General features: G+C 40.1%; 1 long non-coding RNA gene across 2 annotated transcripts in view; it reads right to left on the bottom strand.

Moving 5' to 3' along the window:
- The window catches only part of LOC122675792, a 131,495-nt gene that overhangs the window by 39,915 nt on the left and 66,727 nt on the right, over positions 1–24,853 (bottom strand). For both annotated transcript variants that reach the window (XR_006335344.1, XR_006335345.1), the window contains exon 3: positions 4,305–4,590. This is a non-coding gene — a long non-coding RNA (uncharacterized LOC122675792). The remainder of the gene's footprint in view (positions 1–4,304; positions 4,591–24,853) is intronic.

Here is a 24,853-nt window from a genome sequence, read left to right as displayed (position 1 = left end):
GGCTGCCTGAAGCCACAGCAATGACACTGTGCTGGGAGAGCTGGGTGGTATTCCCAGGCCTAGGCCACCCACTTGTTCAGTTCTTTTTCCTAAACTTGGGGCTGTGCTTTCTCCCTGGGTCCTGGGAATTTGGGTGCTCACTGGCCCTCTCAGCCAGGTGCAGCTCCTTCCCTAGACTTCTCCCAGTAGGTTGGGACCCCCATGGGGCAGGAGTGGTGGGGGGGGGGCGCAGGGGGGGGGGGAGTGGGGGTAGTTTGGGTGTGTGTGAAATCTCGGCCTCTGCTTTTGCAAATTCTACATCACTTCTGAACAGCAAGCATATATCTAGCCCCTTTAGCTGGTCACCTCCAAGATTCTGCTGGTTTGGCCTCCCTACGCCTTAGGCAGCCTTGGACCGCGGCAGTCAGGGCACAGTTTGTCACCTTAACAAGGTTGGCACCAAAGTTTGCCCAGACCTAGTATTTCTGTAATGGGGACCAGTCTTTCAGTGAAGCAAAGTGTCGGGGTGGGGGGCAGGGAAAAGGCTGCTTGCCTGTCATTTCCATAGAATTCCAGGTAAAAACTGAATAAAAGCTTTGCATCTCTTTCTGCCACGGTTTCCGAACTCATTGAGAAACATAAACCAAGATTTGATTCTGGAATCAGGGAGAGAAAACATCTCTCATCTCACCGAACAGCAATTTCCCTGAAAACACAATCTCAGATCTGCTGATTGTGGGAGGTGAGAAGAACAAAGGTAAGATCAACGTTAAAAACAACTTGTGTAGCCACAGTATTAAATATTTTAAAAAGTAATTCTATTATGAAAATTAAGCTAGTTTCCTTCAATAGGCAAACTTAAAGCAAACAAGCAAGCCTTGAACTTCTTATGGTTTTTATCTAAAAGTTAGAATTATAATACAGTCCTCAAGAACCATATCACTAAACACCTTGCTGAGATCATGTGTGTTCATTTAGCACACACATCGTTTCAGTTTGATCTTAAACACCTAAACAAACCCATGTTTCCCCACTGTTTTAAATTCAGAGGATGTGTCATTTTTATAGTTATCTTTCTGAAAGATTTCAAAGTGTACCTTTGCCCTCACTCCCAAACCAAAGAAAAAGTCAAAGCTCTTTCTTATGTAGACAGGTAGTTTTTGAAAGTGTAAAAAAATACTCCTCTTCCCCTAGGATGATTTGGATTCCTAGTCAATGAAAATGCTGAATTTCAAAAGAAAATACTCTTTACCGTCGGCAGAGCTTTCCTGGAATCCTACAGCTCGAGGTGGGGGGGGGGGGCGAGGAGGGGTGAAGAGAGAGAGAGAGAGAGGTATCAGGCACCTGTTTCTTAAAGAATACCTGGAATTTAAGCGCTAGCCGGAAAAGGAAAAGTTTGATCAAGATTGGTCTGGGGGGATGGAAACATTAAAAGAAGAGACTGGCCTTTTAATTACACTCTGAAAATAAATTTTTAAAGGAGCAAGTTATTTCGTTTAGTCAGACACTCTGTTACTACATGTGAAGAACCTCTTAGGGCAACAAGATGCTGTTGACAACGTCAATAGAGCACGCAACAGCGTCTTCGGTTTCTTTTTTTTTTTTTGAAATGTGTACAGAACGGGAGAAGTAACTTGTGGTTGGTTCTCCACTGCTACAGAGGAAAATCCTCTTTCGCTCTCTCTCTCTTTAAAATCATGCTTCTGTACCTGTTTCACTCTCACTGAATCTTTAAAGAGAGTTCCAAATCCAAACGGGTATAGGATGTGGCTGCCGGGATGTAAGGAGGGAGAATAGATTGGTCTTTATTTTTTATTGAATTAAAATTGTGTTATCTCCTTTTAGTTTTTTTTTTAATTAAACTTATATTATCTTCCAAAGATACAAGAACTTGTTTCCTGGTCCCATCTCCTTTTTGGACGGTAATAAAGCGTGTTATCTTTAACCCCAGAGCAAGGTTCTAGCGATTTCCAGGACTGGCGCTGCGCAGCTCCGACTGTGTCCAACAGGGGGCGCTGGGCTCGAACCTGGGCGGCGGCTCAGCGCCGCTTCACATCTGAGCCGGGTTCTAGCCCCTGAAGGCGAGAGCCGCTCACGGGGTCGAGTACAGAGCTTTAGTCTTCGTGGATAAAAAGAGATTAAAGGCTAAATTCTTTTTTGGGGTGTGTGTGTGTGCGTGCGTGGGTGTGTGTATGTGTATGTGTGTGTGTGTGGCGGGGGGGGTTATCAATTTTAACCAACTACGAAAATGTAGAGCTTTTTATCCTTTGATGTTCTATATAAAGAGACTCCTATCGGTGGGGGAATTACATGGTTTCTGAGCCAACACTGCAGCTACAGTGTGAGGGAAATTATTTAATTAAAAATATATTTTTCCATCTGTTCACATGATCTTTTTAGAAGTACTTAAAAAGCTGACACTGATCCCTTTGGCCCGTTCACCCTGCCCCAAGTTTCAAATACTTCAGCTATTTCGAAGACCCTTCTATTAATTTGAAGGGGGAAAAAAGAGACCCAAATATTTAAATCCCCCAAAACAGTTACTCCTCTGCATCCTTTTTTACCCATTTTCTTTCTTTAAATAGGGACTTTTATGTGATTGACACATTTCACATTGCCTATTCTGCAAAGCCAGGTATAAATGACATGAAGCGACTCTAAAAATTTTTTTTGATGTTGGACTACATAACGCCCAAGTGTAAGATGAAATCTAAATAAAATTGTAATCCACCCACCCCCACCCTAACTTAAAAAAAAAAAAAAAAAACCCTTCACCTGTATTTAAATAGCGTGCCTTTAATTACAGCAGTTGGGGATGCATGAGGCTGAAATGAAATTAGCAGTCATTACCAGTCCTTTAACTCTGTGGTGCTTTTGATCAGCACTAAATTAGCTTTCCAGTCCTAACAAAGACTCTACAGCAAGCAGTGGGCTGTAAATAAGACAGCGCGACCTGCCCTCAACACCTTTTCTCTTGTCAATCATAGTTCTATCATTCAGCCCAAGATTAACCTTTATCTACCAAATTAAAAAAAAAAAAAAAGGAAAAAAAGGAACGAAAGAAAGAAGAAAAAGAAAAAGGAGGCGGGAAGGAAAGTCCCCTTACCACCGCATGTCGAAATAACAGAGGTTCCTAAGAGCCCCCTTTAAATTGTATTATAATGAACCTGTGTCAGAATCTGCAATTTCCAAATCTTCCCTCCTCACCCCAGCCCGATGCATCTCTCCAGTGTAGTAAGAAGAGTCAGAATGTTGTTCAGGTGGGAAAGAAATCTTTTCCCCCGAATTACTAATTGGGCATGGGCCACCCTCCATAAGTCCGTTTGCCATTAGCCTCTCCTTTTCTATTACTCTTAACAAAATTTTGGAAGAGAACGAATGTTTGAGGAGAATATATTGGTAATTTTAAGGCACGTACATAAGTTTCCGGGATGAAAACAATTAATTTACTACACAAATAGTCTATAGTTTCTAAGTCTGCGGGGGAGGGGGGGAACCCACCAACAGTAACGACAAAAACCCAGCTGCTTTTCTCAGTGTAGAATTGAGAAAGTAAAACGTTGGTTTAAGTTGCCGTTAGAGGGCACCAGAGAGCAAGCCCTATCACCCCTTCGCACAACTTCCCACAGAAGCCCTCCTAGCTTCCAGCTTCGCCATGCTCTGTAATTCCTTCTCTCAGGTAATATTTCCGGCTTATCCTGCCCTCTTGCTTTTCTAGCCTCCTCAGTGTCAATCTCTCATAAAGAACAAGGTGTCGCCATGTCCCTTTCCTTCTCTTTTCACACCCTTCCCCTCAGCCACCATCAAAATAGTAAGATGCCAGATAAAACAGGAGCAGCCCCTTAATGATATATATACCTTTTGACTCGAACCACTCTGTCTACTCTGTGTAATCTAGGCATGGAGAAGGTTCTTTGTAGAGATGAAATGTTAGAATTTAGTCTTTTTGAAATGGAAGCCTGAATTTTTCATTTCTGCATTTCTCTCTGGGGGCTCACAGATTTCTTCATTTTCATAGAAAAGGAAACACACCAGGCAAGGCAACTGATCATGTTCAGTGCTAAAACTGCTCAGAAGAGAATAAAATAATGTCATTTCATTTCTGCATTTGTTAAAGAAATCAAAATTAGTGTTTAATTCCAAAAGTTAACGCTTTCAGACTTAAATCTGTGTAAAATGACTGCCACACAGAGTGTATTTCCAGATCTCTTAAAGGTCAAAAGAAAAAAAAAAAATAGAATGAGAGGAAGAGTGAGTTGGGGGGGGGGTGGGCGGAGAGGAGTCAGCTAGCAGTGAATGTCAAAGTTGGGTTGCAAGCTACTTACATGTCCATGCCAGATCAGGGTGTTGTCTTGTAGCAGTTTGATTGGCAGGTAAAAAAGCAAAAGAACGTGAGGGCTCCCTGAGCCTCTTGTCAGCCCAAGCTTGATCACTTCTCACCGGACAGAACGAGTTGAAGGAGCTTGCAATTCCCCTCTCGTCCTCCATCCAAGGCACCATGAATCCATTTCGGCTTTTCTTCCCCCCAGTCTCTCCATCAGCCTCCTGCCTTCACCCGCTTCGCCTTACACCAGCCTCCAAGACCTAGCCTAGCTTTGCCACTGCAATCCCCTGCAACAAGAAAAATCGTTTATGGCTTAAAACCCCAAATGGCTGATTTTTTAAAAGAGAGAGAGAGGGAGAGGGAGAGAGAGAGGAGAGAGAGGGTGAGGGGGAGAGAGAGGGGGAGCGAGAAGAATGCACCCAGAGAACAACAAAAAAGTCAGTTATCCTAACACTGCTCTATCCCCCCACCGTACAGAAGAAGAATAAAAAAAAAAGCTTTATGTTTTTTCAGTGGGTATTCAAAGATAATTTGATGCCATTGTTTCTGCTACAGATGGTTCTTTTAAATACAATAACACGGCTCTTTGTGCAGGCTACCCACAATAAAAATCGAAAGCGTTCCCCTGAATAACCATTTTGTTCTCTCTTGTATGGGGCCAACAAAAGATGCCGTGAGGTAATGGGTTCTGTTTATTGAAGCCATAGAATAGGGGTTTGATAAAGATTTTTTTTAAAGCAGAAGACCTTGCAAGGTCGGGCTGATCTCTTCATATTTTTTATTAAAATATTTGTCCAATAGATTATTCCTTGGTGCAGCTGCAGGTTTCCTCCTCGATTCTTAATCAGCCCAAACATCTGTCTCTTTGAGGAAGCTTTAAAAAAAAATCTGCAATTGTATCAATGGTGCAGTAACCTTATCAAATCCTGAGTTTTTAGGCTCAGTGCAGGCAAAGGCAATGGAGTTTGAATTCTGTTTAGTTCTGATGGGGTGAGGTGGAGGGCTGGAGGAAGAGGAAACACATCAGCCCCAGACAGAGTGACTGGGGGGGGGGGGAACCAGGCTTTCCTCCCCGCCAACCCCCACCCCCTGTTGGCCATGCATAACTGCACAAGCCAGACACACAGATCACTGAGGACTTGAGATGTGTCTGCTGATCTCTGCAAGCTCCACCCGTGCATGCATGTTGGACAGGGGTTAGGCATGTTTTCCTACTATGCTTCCCCTCTTCTCTAGGTAGATCTCCAATCACAGAAAACCTAGGATGGGATCCCAGGGGGAGGACTAGAACAAACTAGAGGTTAGTCTTTAGCACCTGAAGGGTCCTACTCTTGGCTCTCTTTCATTTACTGTTAGTTAGCTTTGACTCATGGATTGCTATACTGCAAGGGGACTCTTGGCCACAGCCTTCCTGCTGCAGTGCCCCATGCCCTCAGGGTTCTTATAACCACCCTGCTTCCCCCTCAGTTCCACAGAGGACATCTGCTTCCCCTCACAGGGGGAGCCCTGCCACCTAGACTCAGCTGAGGTCTGTATCAACTTTGAGCCCTGAACCCTAAGGCAATGAGGGTGCCGCAGGAGAAGATGGCTAGATTCCTCTACCTTTCTATAGGAATTAATGCCAGGGCTCTCTGGGCCTCCAATAGTCCAAAGTGACAGTAATCCACTTTCATGACTTCTGTGTATTGTCACTTGTGGCAAGACAATAGTCTGGGGAAATGGCTTTAGTCTTAAAAACAAGTTTTCATTGGGTTCTCTTGCCCCCTGCTTCATTCAGTTCTCCCTTTCTTCCTACAAACCATTCAAAATAAAAGATGAATACTCAAATGAATCTCTTGACAGAACTGATCTTAGCTTCTACTTTCCCTTTTGGAAACTGTAATGTTATTTGTTTACAACTGGTCTGAAATAATCTAATAAGGAATTCTTGGGGACTATTACTTAGACACTAATTAAAGCCTTTCCTGCAAAACTTGAAAAACACAAACAATAAAACAGAAAATTAAACAGTATTCCACATGGCTGTTTCTCAAAAATTCATTTTATGTCTCAGGATGAACACCTTAATATCAGTTTGAAAGGAATGAAAGTCAAGGCAATACTAAAAAGTTATGTACATTTCTGCATGCTCTGAATCAAGAAAAATGTGCCTGTATAAGTGTATTTTGGTGAAGCAAGCAAGTGGAGAGTATAAATCAAGAGCGACCTTTAATAAAATAGGCTGAGAAGTGTTACTTTCCTCACCAGGGTAAAGGTGTATGTGTGGGGCATTATGCAAAACTGAAAGTCAATAGTAGAAACACCTCCTCCAACTAAGGTGAAGTGGGAGAGGGCAAATGTAGAATGTTTATTCCAGGGTTTCATAACTTTGTACTACAAAAGTAATCCATTGAAATAAAGGAATGATCTCTTCCTACTTCCCTTGTCATATTTTTTTGAATGTCAAAATTTATAAAGGAGGTCCCAACCTGCTGAAAGCTATTTTCCTTTGATATATTTTCATTATGATAATGAACTGAAAGAAGAATCTGAACTGCTTGTCCTTTTTCCACCAAGGGAGGGGTTTGGGACTGAATGTGTCTGTAGCTAGGAAGGCATCAGTTGAGTACCCTGAGGTGTCTAAAGGTGAGTTAAACCTTACACATTTTATCAACTGAGTCTATTCAATCCCAGTCAAAAGGAAGTTTAAAATCTCTCAGGTGGTCTCACTTTCTCTGGTTAAGGATAGGAGGACAGTTTTGTAGGTAAGCCTCCAAAAGTTGTCTAAAAAGCTGTAATGCAATCCATTCTATCTGACATGCGGGGAGACTTCAGCCTATGACTAAAAAATGTGGAGTGGGTGATGATGAAGGGAAAGTGACTAACTGCCTTAGTAGGTGAGGGAATCAAGAACCAGTTGCCTTCAACTGGGACACTGCTTTAAAAAAAAAAAAAAGCAAAATAACCTTTCTGCATCCACAAACTAAGTTGACTAGTCAGCTCCCCTCTCGTTGGAGCAAGCACACACCACAAAAACGACTCTAAGTTACAGGACCGGCTTTCTGACGGGGGTGGGGAATCCGTGTGCACTGATTTAGGGGCGTTCATAGGTGCCTCTGAATTGGAAACTTCACTGTTCAAAAGTGCTTTGGGGCCAAATGAGCTCTCCAACTCTACAAGCAGAAAGCCCTACTGGGGAGATGCGGAGGGGGGATATTCCACCCCCACTACCAGACTAGGCTGCATTCAGCAAGAACGACTCAGATGGAGGGAGGGAGGGAGGAAAAGAAAGAAGAAAAAGAAGGAAGGAAGGGAAGGAAGAAAGGAGGAAAGAGAAGAGATTTTAAAAAAGAGAGGATTTAATCGGACTTAATGGCAGAGGGGATTAACAAGAGGGGCACTCGGGACCTGGTTTTAAATTGGCGAGTGCTTTTTAGAAGGAAACACTGTACGCACGATCAGGGTCTGGGTGTTCCAGCGAACCGATGACCCTACAAATCGCGAGTTTCACAGAGATGGCACAGTGTCATGCTTTAGCCATCAGCTACCGTGAAAACTAGCCTCCCTCTCGTAGGCAATCCATCATTCACTAACTGGCTGCTCCACCACTCCACACGGAAACAAGTCGGACTCGGACGGCCTCCGGCGCGGGCTGGGTCTGGGAACCCTCTGCGGGCGCGGGCGCGCGGGCGGGCGACTGAGTGCCGGCCAAGCGGGGCTCGGATGGGAGCGGCCCGCTCCAGATCGGAGGGCGATTGCCTCCCCAGCCTGCGGAGGGTACGGCCGCGAGTGCCTCCAAATCACTAGGGGACTCTGAACGTGTTGCTCCCGTCAACTCGCCCAACATGATTCAGTCATTCACTTAGATAAACCACCACACCAACCTGCCACTTGATGCGCACTTAAAAAGGACAGGGGAGCGCGGCCAGGCAGACCCTCCGCCGGACACGACTCCGGGAGAAACGTGTTTTAAATCCAAGCTCTTGAGCTTCTAACCGGGGAGCGCGCGCGAGTGTGTGAAGAGGCTGGGAACCTTGGTTTTCAGAGACTCTAGAATAAACTTCTCGCCTCCCTCTCCTCCCGAGGACAGCCGGGACTGTGGGTGAACGAGTCTCATCGGGTCGGGTCGGGGCCCTGCGGGACCGGTCTGCCTGACCCGACCGCGCTCGCATTGGAAAGCCGAGGCTCGATCGGCCGGCCGGGCTGCCTAACCCCCGCCCCACAGCAGCGGCGTCCCTCGCGCGCCGCCGCGTTTCCCGCGCTCTCGGCCGGTACTTCCCGGCGCGGCCTACAAGGCCCCGCGCGGCCCCGCCTCCGGGTCCCGCTCGGTCTCCGGCTGCGAGAGGGAAGGCGGAGGTTATCCGCCGAGGGACCAGCGGCGCGGACCGAGTAAGTGGAAGCTTGGGTCCCGGGTCGCCTGCAGGCCTGCTTTCCAGGTCACCCCTTCCCACGCTGGGCGCGCCTGCCTCCCTGGCTCTAGACTCGAGCGTGTTGGGACTCGCTCGTATACTCGAGCGCACTGTAGGGCGGGTTTGGTTCTATTCCCAGTACGCCGCGTGTGGAGGCCGAGCCCGGCACAGCCCAGGAAGAGTGGAGAGCGGGCGTCCTCCCCGGGCCTGGGTTGTGGGCATCTCGACGGCTCGAGGGATTCAAGGACGTTTAGTCGTTTAGTGGGGAGCGGAGGGCCGACACTCCGAGGGGAGGCGGCTCGCGGGTCCGCGGCCACGACCTGGGAGGCCCAAGTGAGAAGCCGGGGCTCCAGGCGCCAAGGCGGCCTCCTTCCGCACTGGTCACGTGCCAGGCGTGGTCTTCCTCCCCACTCGTGTTCAAACTTTAGGAACTCTCTGAGGATCCCCCACTCTTTGTTTTACGTTAAGAAGGGACCAAGAAGGATGTGTTTTTGTAATTAAGAGGCAAGTTGGAGGTAGGAGTAAGGCCTGTGAGTAGCATTCATAAATGGCCTCCTTAAATTTTCGTGAGATACATGAAATTATACATGCAGTCGATATGTTTTGTGTTTATGTGTTAGCATTTGGAAGTGTTGAACATTTAAGATATGCCACACATCTGTGACTTTTGAAAAAAATTTCTTACTTTATCAGTTTTAGAGTTTCAATAAATGGAAATGTCTCTGGTCTTTCAACCTCTGAGGGTAGTGGAATATTTGTTTTGTGTCCCTTTGGCATATTCATACTAGTACTATGCTCCCAAGATAAAGTAACTTGCGTTTTAGTTCAAATATTATCACCATCTACTGGACTTCAAGAATGACACAAACTGAGGATATTCTCCACACATATCTTATGCAGTATTATAACTACCAGTATGCAGTTGGATTTGATAGGTTTGTAACTGAACTGAAATGGTAGAGTGCGGCTCCATAACACCGTTGAAAACCCAGTGCAAAAGCTGTATGTACATAAATGTTTGAAAAGGTATCTCAGAATGTGGTGATTATTCTTTGCTTCTCTATTTCAGAGGCCCAAGGATGGGCAGTTGGTATGGGTAGAGCACTGATACCTTCTTCTTTTTTTAATGTGTGTGTGTGTGTATATATATATATATATATATATATATATATATATATTAATGGGTTCATTTACAGTGGTGTGTTTCTGATATTCTGTAAATTAATTCTGTTATATATAAATATATGTTTTCATATTCCTTTCCATTATAGTTTATTATAAGATAATTGAATATGGTTCTGTGTGCTCTACAGTAGGTCCTTGTTTATTTTATATATAGCAGTGCATATCTGCTAAACCCAAGGTCTTAATTTATCTCCTATCCCTTCCCCTGTGGTAACCATAAGCTTGTTTTCTGTCTGTGAGTCTGTTTCTGTTTTGTAAATAAGTTGATTTGCTGATACATTCTTAAAGAGAGTAAAAATTGTGAATTTTGGGAGAAAAGGACCATCCCATTTGAAGTTTTGCCTGTGTAAAGTAGTTAATGATCCAAGGAAACTGATTGTAGGGAGAATTCCTACTTGTATCTTCCCTTCCAATCCATTTTTCTAACATTCTTCCTTCACTGTTGGAAAAAGAGCAACATTCTATTTGCTTGAGGGTAATAAGAGGACAGGATCTAACCTTTAATGGACATCTAGTATGTATTAGAAACTTTCTCATACTTAATTTTCATAATCTTATAAAATTGGAATTATTATAGTCTTTAAAAAAGTAAGGGAAAGATCCAGCTGGTTTAAATATCTGTGGTCACACAGGTGGCAATAGTTAATCTAGGTTTGAAATCTAGCTCTATAATTCTGAAACCCAGCTCGGTGTTTAGAATCTGGTTAACTGAGTCTAAGACTCAAGCAAGCACCATTGGTTACTGATTATTATTGCAGGTTCAGGTGGAAACTGTTTGTGAACAGTAGTCATTTGTCTTTTTTTTTTTCTTTTCCCTCCTTTTTCTAGAAGGCAAGGTCTTAATTCTGGCTCTCCTTAGGATCTTTTGGCTATGAAGAGATTGATTTGAAGCAGGGATATAAAATTCTGTGTCTTTTTCCTGTGCCATACCAAAGTTGAACCTAGAGTTTAAACTCAAGTTTTCTGCATTTAGGTCTCAATTGGCATCAGGTGTAAGGCTACCCATAGGCTGTGGTCAAGGTATGATTTCATGAGGATAGACTCAGGTCAAACTAAGTATCACTCTTAAAACTCCAGCCTCAGAAATGAAAAGGGTGGGAGGGAAATATAGTAATAACAGAACACATGACTGCTAATTAACCTTATTAACAACTGCAAGCCAGTGAACATTTATATTTTCTCAAAGGCAATTAATTTTTTTTGCCTTCTATTAACTACCTTTCCCCCCCAGATAATCACCTATATCAAAACCACCCTTTAAAAGGTCAGTAGAAATTATTTTAAGACATTCAAATATAAAAAAGTATTGTTATTTTAATAGGCACTGTGGATAGTTTAATTTGTATCTTGTATTAAATTAAACATATGGTGAACAGGGTATAATAGATTTTCTATAATTTAGCTGCCAATGTGGCAACAGCAGCCAGTTACTCTTACCAGCAGACTTGTCAGTGGTTTGTTTACTAGCTTATTTGAATTAAAATAAAGCTTCGCTTCTGCTGACTGCACATCATTATCTATGAGACCATAATCCTGCTAGCAAATCCTATATCCTCCAGAACTGGCTCTTTTGTTTGGGATTACTGAGAGCTTAGCCTATAACAAAGAGGAATAAGGCATCCCTCTCATCCTCATAATTAAGTGTGGGGACTAATTTAGAAACAAACCCAGAAAGATGTACTATTTGGAGTTATATTTTGATACAGAATGGGAGAGAAACAGGATAGGCCAAACACCTGATTGTTAACAGAATGTTTAAACTATTAAGCAAGTGTACTACAGGAATCCAGCTTGTTAAAATTAAGAGCAACAGCAAATAAGGCATTGATGGCCTTTGCACGGGGCAGTAATTCTGTATGAAGGATCTGAAGGTATGTTTGGGAAGAGGAAGTATTAGGGTGTCAGGCAGGGGAAGATGTGCTGTATGCTTTGTGAATGCCATTTATTTTATTCTTTCATTATCCTAACAGGCTGTGCAATTAATAGTTATTGTTTTGAGCAGAGTTATTAAAATACTGAAGTAAAAAATAACAAAACACTTTTATTCACTAGAAAAAATAAAACTGTCTTTGGAAATAGTTAACATTTTACTTTCATGGTGCATCAAATTTAGCAAAAAGAAAAGAATAGGTGATTTCCTGGCTCTTTCCATCTACTCAGCTCAAAATAGAGCTTCATGAATTCTGTTAGCTCAATAAAATCTATGTTTAAGGAAAGAACTTAACAACTAGGATGTATATAAAAACAGCTTTTACAATCCACAGTCCATATATAAACTGATGCCTGTTTGTTAAAGAGGAGGGAAGACACGAGGGTTGATTTGTCAATGTCTTTAAAACTAATTGTCACAGATGGGAATTCTGAGGACCTGTGTGAAACCAAACCAGACCCTGGTGAATTATAAAGCAGGTCCTTAGACTTTAAAAACATTTAGGCAAAGTGACAGTTCAGAACATCTGTTAGCCTTCTGTCTGAGTGTAAACTAGATGTCATGGAGTGCACAGCTGTAGGCATTTTAGGCTTTTTTTTGCCAACATCTGTCACAGCAGTACAATAATATAGGTAATTATCAACACCTTATATAAACTGTTTGCCATTTTAATTTTTAGAAAGAGTAAAATTAGTGTTACAGTCCTTGGCAAAAATAATTGAGATAAATATAGTCATTTTTATCAGATGAATAAGTGATCTGATCATTCTTTGAAAAACACACATTTTAAATATTTTCTGCAGCCAATATTGGTATTATGCCATTTTGAAAAGAAAAATTCTAAGTGCTTTTTTTAAAAAAAGATTAAGTTAGAAAAAGAAAAGTATTAAAGAGAAAAGTACAAGTTAAATAAGAGGGAGGGCAGAAAGAGGCCAGTAATTTGCTATTCAGAGCAACCAAAGGTGTTATATGTTTTGTGATAAAAAGATAGATTTTAATACCACGTAATTGTGATATTGATTCCATAGTCGTAAAGATTATTAATTTGTTTTATAATGTCAGTATAGCAAAATCTGTGTTGATGAATTATAAAAATTGCCTTCCTCCGCTCTCCTTGCTCTAGAACTTCTCTGTCCTAGAATTTTGCAGAGAAATGGCATATAAAACTAAAATTCACATCTTGCCATCTTAGTAACTAAAGTTAATTTGAAAGGGTTGGCACGTCATATAAATTCAAGGACCATTCATTCTTTTAATGCCACCTGGGTATGGATCATCTACAGTGCTCATCATAAGATACTGGGAATTATTGTCTCATATCTGATTCCCTTGACCTGTGCAGTTGTTGTGTTTCAGTCTAAAGAACTCGAAGCAGCAAGACTGTATTCCAAAGCACCTGTTCTGGGGAAGATGCCAGTCAATAATGTCTTATTGAAAGACCAGGCCCAGCTAGAGAAAATGAAGGAATTGAGCCGCAGTTGGATTTCATCATCTAAACATGCAATGTAATCTTAACCAATTCATTACACACTCCTTTTGTTTCCACTACAAAAGGGATGTTACCTCTGTCAGAGGTTGTAATTCCAGTATGTTCAAGCAAAGACAAGGGAGAAATTGGAAAAGTGCTATCAATTCTACCCACAGCCAGGAAGAACTGTAGGGTCAGAAGGTCATTATCACTGTCCCATGTACAGTTCACACTAGACCATGGATAGCTAAAGTTTCCACATGGCAATAGAAAGGTATAATAAAGGAGACACAGAGAAAATATTGAAAAGGAACAGGAGTAGGAAATCATATTCTTAAACACGTTTGATTTAGCACATGAAGAATCAAATGAAGTGAATCTCTATTTGGACAATAGTTGTAGATGCTTAAAATTATGCTTACTTAGAACAGTCTTGTGGAGGAGGGAAATTTTATTCATGAAAGGCTGCCTTGGCAAAAAATGAGTCACAAATGTCAGCATTTATAATCTAAAGGTCTGAAAAGGGTCAAATGAGAAAGAAAAGGGAAAATAAATATAGATATAAAAGGCAGACAACTTGGCCCAAAAGGAAAGATTAAAAATAAAAGACAATGAAAAGAAAAATGTGATACTGATGAAGAATAAGACTTATGGGGTTTCTGGGAAGAGTAAAAGAGGATATTGATTAGCAAATAGAGTATTAGGGATCAAATGAAAATTTAGGGCCTTGTGAGTGTCAGCACTTCCTAAAGAGAGTTATCAGCTGTAAGAACTTAGTCTTGGAGAGAGAAACATTTAAAAACAATTGCTTAGTAGTATTGTTTTGAACTCTTGTAGGGTGAATTCACTTGACACTTCTTAATGCCATATTTCTTTATCATTGAGGAAAAGTCAATGTATTTTGATGCCTGGAATGAGAGTGGGAGAGAAAGTAATCCATTTCCCAAACAACTTGGAAAATACTTTATTTTTAATGATGAATTCTTCTCCTTAAGGATATTACTTTTTTCCCCATCATGCTTTGTACATTTGGGACAGAATAGTAGAACAAGGATATCTGCAACATCAGATCAGAATGAGCTTCAAAATGATTGGATTAAGAGAGTCTTCACTACAGTGGTGGTTTAAATGAAATACACATGATTTCAGAGTTTATATTGTGAATATAAAGGCATATTTGTGTTTAAATATCCCTCCTTAATTACTTGGTGCTCCTTGAATGATAGAAATAATACATTTTCAGGGTCCATTTTATATGTGGAAAATTATTTGCTCAAAGTCACAGCTAACTCTGATCAACCCTCTGAAATAGAGAGTAGGCTGTCAGCATGCTCTCATCTTCTTTCCTCTTTTGTTGCTATCGCTTCCCCTGTTTGTGCCCACTGCCCTCATCTTCCTTCATTAAGTATCTTAATCCTGGCTGATCTTTACTAGGTAATGTCCCAGCTTTACCCCACCGTTCTGCTGTTCAAAATCTGAAACTAATGGCCAATAGATTCAACCTAATATACTAATGACTGGTAATAACATTGTGTTCTTTCTTCAAAGTTCCTCGTTACTGAAGGAGAAGGTGGGTAGAGATCTTAGAGTCATTTTTGTATCTGAGTATCACTCATTAACGTCTTCCCCATAATAAATATACATTAACTCCTAAATGAATATTTGTTGCTTTATGTTTTTCTCCCCACATCTAGTTGTATATAATTGAGACTAATCTTGTGTTTTTTATTTTTAAATTTTATGTATTTATTTTTTAGGCTCCAACAGTTAGATATAGCAATCAAGCAGAATTAGTCTTTAAAAGTGATATTAATTTTTCCTTACTGATGTTTATTAAAAACACATTAAAGGGAAAGTTTAAAAACGAAACTGTCCTCTATAATACAACCAACCTAACAATGTAAATAACTTAAATTTTCTGTATTCCTTTCTGATCTTTGCCTATAGATAATTAAAAATTACATTTGTAGTACACATAGTTTTTGATTTTTATGTTTGCTTACTTTTTTGTTTTTGAAATTGAATCTGTCATTTAGGGAAGGGACAATGACTTCCCTAAATAGTAAGATCTCTAATGATAAAATTTTATACCTTCACAAAAAAAGGAATGTATTTTTGGATTGGGGAGACTTTCAGAGCTCAGAAAGGGCAGTGTATCTGAAAGCAGCTAATCTTTTATGGTGTAAATCATAGGATCTTCTGTTTTAGAAGAAGAAATTAGAAACATAAGATTTTAGGGACATAAAGTAGGTTTTAGAGAAAGAGAAGATCCAAAATGAGATTTTAATAGTAGGCATCAACTTCTGAATGTTGATAACTGAAGGTATTTACCTGTCCTTCCCAGAGTCTATCTAGAAAAAAGCCTGAGCTTGCTGAGTTTTTCTATCCTTATTCCAAAAGCAGAGTTTGGTCAAAAGGGTTTGGATTGGTAGGCCATATTCACCAGTGTAAAGAGAAATTAATTTTTTAAATTATCAATCTGATCAATCACAATCACTTTTGTAGATACCCCAGAAAGAAACAGTGGAATGTTTTGTTAAGCAGGGCATCATATTGAACACTTTCATGTGTTATGTAATTAGTGTGTGTATATATATATGTGTGTGTGTGTGTGTGTATTTTATCACTATTAGTCAAAAAGATTTAGAAGAACTGCCACAGTGTGGAGTTTAGCCTTGAATGTCCTTTACCAGCAAATGCAAGTAGCGATCCCCTTTCTTACACGTGTGTGTATGTGTATGTGTGGGCTGCCCCTTGACTCCCAATTGCAGGGAATGATTCATTGTGCTATGCAGTTTAATCCACCATTTCTTATTTAAGTAGGATGGCAGCTAGAGTATTTTCCTTCCTAATATAAAACTAACATCTTACAACGTGTAATATTATCAGTCTAAACATAGGAGATTGCTTCCTTTTTAAAGTAAGTTAGAGTTCATAAGATCATAGAACAAAACCCTCTGGAATTCTCCCCCTTATAACTCAGCTTGTCCTGAAGGGGCCAGAAAATCAGGCCACAGCCCAGACAGAGAAAATTGTGCTACAAGGAAAATGCAGAGCTGATTCTCATCTCACACCTGCAGAATCTGCTGTCAGCTGTTCAATTCTAAGTTCTGTGGCTTTTCTCCATTCCTGCCTGTTTGGCTGCCTAATTTGTTAACTCCTTGTTATCTGCTGCAAAGACTGCATAGGGAAATATTTATAGGATCAAGAAAACCAAAAGAATGAAAGGGTGATTGAACCGGCTGACCGAATTTTGTGTTTACTTCACTAAGCCATTGCTGACAGTGGTCTTGACAGCTGCACACGGTCCATAGTGGCATCTCAAAATTCGGCCTTGACTCCCTAGCCTAGCTTCCATTCATTTCACCTTCAACAGCCATCAAGCTATTCCCTACACCATCCTCATTTTATGTTGCAGGCAAAAAGCCAACAAAAATATAGTCACATTTAAAAGCCTTTTAAGCAGTGAGCACCTCCCTCCTTTCCCAATTGTTCCCTGCTTTTTCACATTCCTGGTTAATAGGTTTTTAAAGCAGTTTCCCCAACTCTCTTCCTGCCACATACTGTCTTGCCTGGCATCTATGCAGCAAAAGGCTGTTCTTCAAGAGGCTTTTAAATCCATTGTACCTCTTTGTGCCTTTCAACTGCTAACTCTTCAGGTATGGGCTGTGTTTCTTGTTTAGCATATTTTGCATGTTCCAAGCCATTCATAGCAGCTACAGCAGAAGTGAGGATAAAAATATAAATAATAAATACAATTATTTTAGGTGAAGTTTAGGGCCATGTATGCCATTTTCTATTTGCTCAAGGTTTCTCAGATAACTAGCAAGATGAATATCTTCAGGAAGCGTACAATTTTGAGTTGAAATATAAATAGATTTCTTTTCTCCCTCCCTCCAATCCCTACTTTCTCCTTTTTAATTTTTCTTTTCTTTTTTTTGAGAATTAAAGTCCCTGGGTCAGGATAATCCCCTGGAGGAGGAAATGGCAACCTACTCCAGTATTCTTGCCTGGAAAATCCCATGGACAGGGGAGCCAGGAGGGCTGCAGTCCATGGGGTTGCAGAGAGTTGGACACAGCTTAGCTACTGAGCGCAGACACAGTAATTCTTGGGGCTTTAGTTTGTTGAATCACCAGTAAACCACAAATTAGACTGTTTGGAAATATCCCCCTTGTCTTTATCAGTAGAAGGAGAATAAGAAAAAGTGTGCAAACGAGCATTAAAAACTTGAATATTGCGAGCTGGAAAGGATCTAAAGGTCTGTATTTACACTTTTCATTTAATAGGTATTTATTGCCTGTTATGTGCCAGGAATTGTGCTTGGGCCCTAGATATAAAGATGAATAGGAAATAGTCTTTGTCCTAGAAGAAGCTCACAGTTTAGAGAGGAAAAAGCCCAGTAAATAAGCAGTTAATTAAATACATATTTTGAGAAATAATGCTTTGTGGCTTTGCTTGGAATTAAAATGATTTGTTTAGCTCAGAGATAAGAAATCTCAGGCAGGTAAGTATTCTGTTAAAATATGAAGTAAACAGGCCTTTTTCCTCCTGACTACAGAAAATAATTACGACTAGCCCCCCCTTTTTTTAATAGTAAAAATATAATTATTAAATATTTCTTGGCATCTAGTTGATTTACAGGGATTCCCAGATGGCTCAGTGGTAAAGAATCCACCTGCCAGTGCAGGAGACATGGGGGAGAGGAGTTTGATTCCTGGGTTTGGAAGATTCCCTGGAGGAGGATTGTTTGTATTTTTGCTGGGAAAATCCCATAAACAGAGCAGCCTGGCAGGCTACTTACTGTCCATGGGGTCGCAAAAGAGTTGAACATGACTGAGCATGCTGCAAGGTTGATTTATGGTGTTTTGTTAGTTTTAGGTGTACAGCAAAGTGAATCAGTTATACATATATCCCCTCTTTTTAAGGTTCTTTTCTCATAGAGACCATTACAGAGTAGAATTACCTGTGCTGGAATTAGGTCCTTATTAGTTTAGCCATCACTTTTAAATACTTGGAATTGTATATTGTTTTTAGGCCATACAATGCCATATGCTGCTGCTGTGTCGCTTCAGCTGTGTCCAACTCTGTGCGACCCTATAGACGGCAGCCCACCAGCCTCCCCCATCCCCGGGATTCTCCAGGCAAGAACACTGGAGTGGGTTGCCGTTTCCTTCTCCTATGCATGAAAGTGAAAGTGAAGTTGCTCAGTAGTGTCCGACTCTTAGCAACTCCATGGATTGCAGCCTACCAGGCTCCTCCATCCATGGGATTTTCCAGGCAAGAGTACTGGAGTCGGTTGCCATTGCCTTCTCTGACAATGCTATATGCTTTTCTTCAATTTTGAGATCAGTGATCTCATCATTTGCCTAAATGAACTGAAGTTTTCTGAGTAATATAGCCATTATTCAAATACTTAAGTCTTATAAAATATTCTTTTTTCCTTGGTTTTGTCTGGTGAGTGATCTTTTATAGTAATTTATAGAAAAACTAGATTAGCAAAGGCTCTAAAGGATAAAACTGTTAACAATTTTATTTTCTTTTTCTGTGTTGCCGCTATACCTGGCACAAACTTTACATTTAGATTATTTTCTCATCGTTTGTTTCTAATTGTGTTTCTCTTTTAAAGAAGGGTTCATGTCTTTATCCTACTTGATACCCTTAGTGCCTACCATAATGATCAGCATGTAGGATGGATTTAGGAAGGAAGGAAGTCAGGAAAATGTTCAATCTTTTCTTCACCCTGAAGTAATAAACAGATTTTTCAGCCACCTGTGCCATTCCATCTTTGACACTATAAGTTATTCTTTTATGTATATACTATATAACACTTCATAATGTAGCTTTTAAGCTGAGCTGGTCACTCAACACTTTCAGTTTCTGACAGCCACAAGTACCATATTTATTTTTTGTTTGCACCGGTTACCTACAAAAATACAATTAGAGTAATTCCATTCAAGTAGGTTTGGACGGTAGTATCACTAAAGAGGAAGTAACCACATAGTCTTTCAGTTAAAGGTCCAGAGTTCTTATTCTACTCTTTCTTTAAAGAAAGATTGACTTGTGCCAAAGTCACACTTAGTTTTGGTTAGAGATCATGCAACAATTTTGGGCTTCCCTGGTGGCTCAGATGGTAAAGAATCTGCCTGCAGTGCAGGAGACCTGAGTTCAGTATCTGGGTTGGGAAGATCGTCTGGAGGAGGGCCTGGCAAACCACTCCAGTATTCTAGCCTGGAGAATCCCCATGGACAGAGGAATCCATGGAGTCGCAAAGACTGAGCGACTAAGCACACACACACATGCAACAAATGGATCACGTTGTGATTGATCATACCTTATGTTGGATTTCATCTCTTGTATGTAGTTTATAGAATTTATAATCTTTTAAAAATTTAGAATAGACAACTTACAGAGGATAGGTATGTATGCATTTGAAAAGAAAAACTATTGGACTTGCCTGGTGGTTCAGTGGTAAAGACACTGCCTGCCAATGCAAGAGACATGGGTTCAATTCCTGGTCTGAGACGATCTCACATGTTGTGGAGCAGCTGAGCTGGTGCGGCACAACTATTGAACCTGTGCTCTAGAGCCCCGGAAACTCAGTTACTGAGCTCTTGTGTTCTAGAGCCCATGCTTCACAATAAGAGAAGCCACTGCAGTGAGAAGCTGGAGTACCACAATTAGAGAGTAGGCCCTGTGCACCACGACTAGATCAAAGCCCATGCAGCGATGAAGACCCAGCACAGCCAAAAATAAATAAAATTTAAAAAGAAAAACTATTAAAAACAGCAACCAAAAAACCAAGAAGCAAGTGGTTTCTAAGTCTTCATTAGAGGAAAGAAAACTTACTTTTTGTTTCTGATGATTTGGTTTCATTGACTTAACATAAGAATGACTATTTGTTGACTGCCAATACAGTAAAGGGGTTCTACAGGTGCTATGAGGGAAACAAAAATGGTTAAAAAATAGTCCCTGTTCTCAGAGAACTTTTAATCTGGTGAACAAGAAGACAGTACACATACAATGTAAAGCAGAATATGATTAATATGATTAATGTTTCAAGGGAGGCACATTAGGGAAGTAGCGTTTGAGCTGGACCTTGAAGGACTTAAAACAGCAGAGGATGTGAGGCAGAGAAAAGAGCATATTAAAGCTCCATGATAGAAGTATAGGGGAAGTTTTGAAATGAAGGCTTGTATCAGTTTAAGGTCATATAGTAGAGACACTTGAATATAAACTATGAAATACAGACTTAAATTCAGGGAATACTGGGCAGTTATTTTTTAATTTAGAAAATAGAAATGTGTTTTTTTAAGGAGGATTAGGTTGTCAGTCTTTTGGAAGGCTAGGTATGAGGGAAGGAAAAACTATCAGTGGGTAGCTAAGTTGGAAGTCTGTGATGAGATTCCAGGATAAGAGGCTCATACTGGACTTTGGCTGTTCTGACTGTAAACAAGGAGATGAATATTGGGTGAGTAGTATGACTAGGAGCTGCTAAAATTTGTCAAAGTAGAAGCGATGGAAAGCAGTAAAAAAGAACCAAGTATGTCACCAGATTTGGGGCTGGGATAACAAGGAGAATGATGGTATTAGGAGTAGAAAGAGGAAGGTCAGGTGGAGGAGCTGAGTTAGTGGAAAAGGTGTGAATTTAGTTTTGATCCTGTTGTATCGGAATTGTTAGTTTCCTCAGGTTGAATGAAGATAGCTATCAGAGAGTGATGAAAATAGAGGGACTTGGGAGAGAAATCAGGACTCGAGACAGATCTAGGAATCATTTGCCTTGTAATTATAGTTGAAGCTTTGTGGGGAATACAGTCTCAGAGAGATAAGATGGTGAGAGAAGAGTTGTTCAGTCGCTCAGTTGCGTTCAATTCTGCGATCCAACGGACTGTAGCACGCCGGGCTTCCCTGACCTTCGCCATCTCCCGGAGCTTGCACCAACTCATGTCCATTGAGCCAGTGATGCTGTTCAACCATCTCATCCTCTGTCACCCCCTTCTCCTCCCGCCTTCAATCTTTCCCAATCAGGGTCTTTTCTAATGGAGTCGGCTCTTCACATCAGGTGGCCCAAGTATTGCAGCTTCAGCATAAGTCCTTCCAATGAATATTTAAGGTTGATTTCTTTTAGGATTAACTGGTTTTATCTCCTTGCAGTCCACAGAACTCACAAGAGTCTTCTCCAACACCACAGTTCAAAAGCATCAGTTCCTTTGTGCTCAGCCTTCTTTATAGTCCAACTCACATCCATACATGACTACCAGAAAAACCATAGTTTTGACTATACAGACCTTTGTTGGCAAAGTAATGTCTCAGCTTTTTAATACACTGTCCAGGTTTGTTGTAGCTTTTCTTCCATGGAGTAAGCGTCTTTTAATTTCATGGCTGCAGTCACCACCTGCAGTGATTTTGGAGCCCAAGAAAACACAGTCTGTCACTGTTTCCATTGTTTCCTTGTCTATTTGCCATGAAGTGATGGGACTGGATATCATGATCTTTGTTTTTTGAATGTTGTGTTTTAAGCCAACGTTTTCACTATCCTCTTTCACATTCATCAGTAGGCTCTTTAGTTCCTGTTTGCTTTCTGCCATGAGGGTGGTGTCATCTGCATATCTGAGGTTATTGATATTTCTCCTGGTAATCTTGATTCCAGCTTGTGCTTCATCTAGCCAGGCATTTCACTTGATGTACTCTGCATGTAAGTTAAATAAGTAGGGTGACAATATACAGCCTTGACGTACTCCTTTCCCAATTTGAAACCGGTCTGTTGTTCCATGTCTGGTTCTAACTGTTGCTTCTTGACCTGCATACGGGTTTCACAGGAGGCAGGTCAGGTGGTCTGGTATTCCCATCTCTTGAAGAATTTTCCACAGTTTGTTGTGATCCACACAGTCAAAGGCTTTGGCATAGTCAGTGAATCAGAGGTAGATGTTTTTTTGGAATTCTCTTATTTTTTTTTGTGATCCAGTGGATGTTGGCAATTTGATCTCTGGTTCCTCTGCTTTTTCTAAATCCAGCTTGAACATCTGGAAGTTCAGGATTCACGACTGTTGAAGCCTTGCTTGGAGAATTTTGAGCATTACTTTGCTAGCATGTGAGATGAGTGGAGTTGCTTAGTAGTTTGAACATTCTTTGGCATTGTCTTTCTTTGGGATTGGAATGAAAACTGTCTATCTGCATGCTTTTGGTGTTATATATGTCACAAATATGTTCTGTGTTTGGAAGGATATACACCAAACTGTTAATAATTGTTAATTAGTTGGAGTTGGATTTTTCTTTTCATGTCCGTATCAGGGTCTTGAGAGAAAACAGATGGTACTTCCAAATTAGGATAATCAAAACAGTTAATAAAGAGACTGTTTACAAACATGTGAATGAGGTGTTGGAAAACCACAAAAATTAGTGTAGTATCCCAGGGCTAGCAGCAGCAGGGACTGTTCACACCTTGAGGCCCAAAAGAATGAAGAGAAGGAGCAATTTCTGGAATGCAGAGACAGAGTGGAGGAGGGACAGCTACCTTAGGAAAGGTTGTGACTTTGGTCAGGGAGGCAACAAGCCCAACAGGGGGGTTAATGCTCTCCTCCCTCTCTCGGATTTCTCATTGCAGAGTGCCTAATACTCAGGGAGCTAGAGACTAGGCAACATGTCTATCTGGGGCAGGCTCCTGAGGCAGAAGAGGGTGGGAAAGGGTCTGGATGGGCAAATGGAAGATATTCGGCACAGATTGCATTGTATGAATTTAAAAACATAATGGTGTCTTACTTCTGTGTTTTTTTAAAAGGTGTGTGTATAATTTTCTGTATAACTTACACATTCATATAATACAAGGTTTATAAAGTATGTGAGTGTATATATAATGATTAAAAGAAAAAATTTATAACCTCTCTACCAAAATAGGCTCCCTCACTTAGATGGTTTTCTAGTGGAATTTTACAAAACTTTCAAGGGACAAATAGTATTTATTTTATATATGTTGCTCCAGGAAATTAAAAAAAAGAGCAAGAGAAGAGCTGCCCAGTTGCCCAGCTTCATTTTATACAAAGTTTTATATTCTTGATTATCAAGTCAAGATAAGGAAAAGGAAGATATAAGACAGACAAGGAACTATACAAGATAAGAAAAGCATATATCTGTTTCATTATGGATGTTGGTGCACTAATTCTAAATACAGTATTAGCTAACCAAATCCAATAGTATTTTTTAAAAAGTACTTTTTTTTTTTTGGCTGGTTCCCTGATCAGGGATTGAACCTGGGCCCTGCCAGTGAAACCACCGACTCCTGGCCACTGGACTGCCAGGGAATTCCCTAAAAAGTACATATTGATTAAGTAGTATTTATCCCAAGAATGAAAGGACAGTTCAGTGTCAGAAAAATTGTATCTGTGTATTTCACTTTAGTATTCGATCAAAGAAGAAATACATGATGATTTCATGAGACACATAAAAAGCATCTTATCTATGATAAAAGTTGTAGAATAAAGTATTAATACTTATTTATGAAATATTAACAGAATATTAGGAATATCAAAGGATTTCTCAGACAATTTACAGAAAACTTATTGGAATAAATTAGAGGCATTTCCATTGAAACAAAGAGCAAGAAAAATATGTGTACAATTTTCACTACCACTTAAACATAATATTAGAGGTCCCACCTGTCTTTTAAGGCAGGATAAAGGTGTTTTAGGATTGGAAGAGATGAAAATCATTATTTGCAGATATGATTATCTATGTAGAAAGTTCAATTGAATGAACATACTGTGAGTAGTAACAAAAGTTTAATAAGATGAATAGAATTTGTATACTTCTGTATTTGTATATCAACTCAAAAAAGGAGTCCTTTTAGACAAATTATTATTATAATAAAAATAAGGTATTATTTTAAGAAACATAATTTTTGTTTCCTTTAGTAGAAAAATAGAAAAGTACATACGATTTTAATAAATGGGGACAGATACTGTGTGCACTGTTGGTATTATTTAACCTAATGAAGTTATTAATTCTTCCCAGGTACACATGCAAAGGAAGTGAAATTCTAGTCAAAATTCTTGAGGATTTTTGAGGAACCCAACAAATTCTAAAATTTATATGGATGGCTGATGGCTCCAAAATTTCTAAAACTGTGCATAGAAAGAGATGAGCCAAATTGATGGTCACCCTTAGTCATCGGATAAGATATGTTATACATGGTGATGGTGATGCTGCTGCTGCTGTTCCAGCAATATGTAAATAAAACAGAAGTGAGAGCTCGAAAGTAGATCTGGGTATATATAAAGACTTACATGATAAATGTTTGTATAAAAAAGACAAATCATTTAGTAGATGATGTGGAGATAACCATCTCATTATACAGAGAAAAATATAAACCTCTAACTTACATAAAGATTGGCCCCTAATAAAGAGAGAAAGATATAACGCTAGTAGAAGATAATAGAAGAAAATGTGAAATAAAATCTTTGTGGCCAAAGGATAGGAAAAAGATTTTAATTTTATTTATTTTTATTGAAGTATAGTTGATTTACAATGTTTGTTAGTGTACAGCACAGTGATTCAGTCATGTGTATATATACTTTTTCAGATTCTT

This window comes from Cervus elaphus, chromosome 19, assembly GCF_910594005.1.
Source record: "Cervus elaphus chromosome 19, mCerEla1.1, whole genome shotgun sequence".
NCBI lineage: Eukaryota > Metazoa > Chordata > Mammalia > Artiodactyla > Cervidae > Cervus > Cervus elaphus.
Note: the sequence above shows the minus strand (reverse complement) of the source record. Positions and strands in the feature narration are given on the sequence as shown.